The following is a 689-nucleotide window of genomic DNA, read 5'->3' as shown; positions in this document are numbered from 1 at the left end:
TTTTGGAACATTTTAAGTAAAAAAAAAACAAAGTTCAAAAAAATATAATATGTTCTATGTTTTATTAAAAAATAACAAGTGAAGAAATATGAAAATATATTTGTGTCTCCTCTCTAAAAGAAAAATGGGAATACTAAACTTTTGCTGCATAGAATTGGTTACTTATAAGCAGGTGGATGGAAACATAGTTAAAAAATAAATGAAAGGGGTCTGGTTGTATCATTTCTATACAAATACAGTATAGCTTGGTTCTAATAATTGCAACTATGTCAGTATTTTCCATTGGGGGAGGGAGGAAGGAAAGAGAGAGAGAGAGAGAGAGAGAGATCAGTAAAAACAATGGACAATTGTGGTAAAAGTATCATAAATCGGAATTTAAACAGGAGAAGATGGACCACACTAAATTTGCATAAATGATATAACCACTTTGAAGAAGGAGAAAGAACTAACCTAAGTAAATCTTGATCACTATATTTGGACTATATACCCTCAAGTTAAACACAAGCAACTTTTAAACAAATATTAAGCTCTAGTTAATACATTTATTTTGTAGAATTCAGGTTGGTAATTCTGAAATATTTTTGTGCCTTCTTAGGTCAAGCAAGAACTTAAATATATTGTGAATAATGGGATCATATTTCTCACTGTTAGGAGTCTATCCTAATTCTCTCTCTCACTCTCTCTCTCTC

This window comes from Pteropus medius, unplaced genomic scaffold, assembly GCF_902729225.1.
Source record: "Pteropus medius unplaced genomic scaffold, Ma_sr-lr_union100, whole genome shotgun sequence".
Taxonomy (NCBI): domain Eukaryota; kingdom Metazoa; phylum Chordata; class Mammalia; order Chiroptera; family Pteropodidae; genus Pteropus; species Pteropus medius.
Note: the sequence above shows the minus strand (reverse complement) of the source record.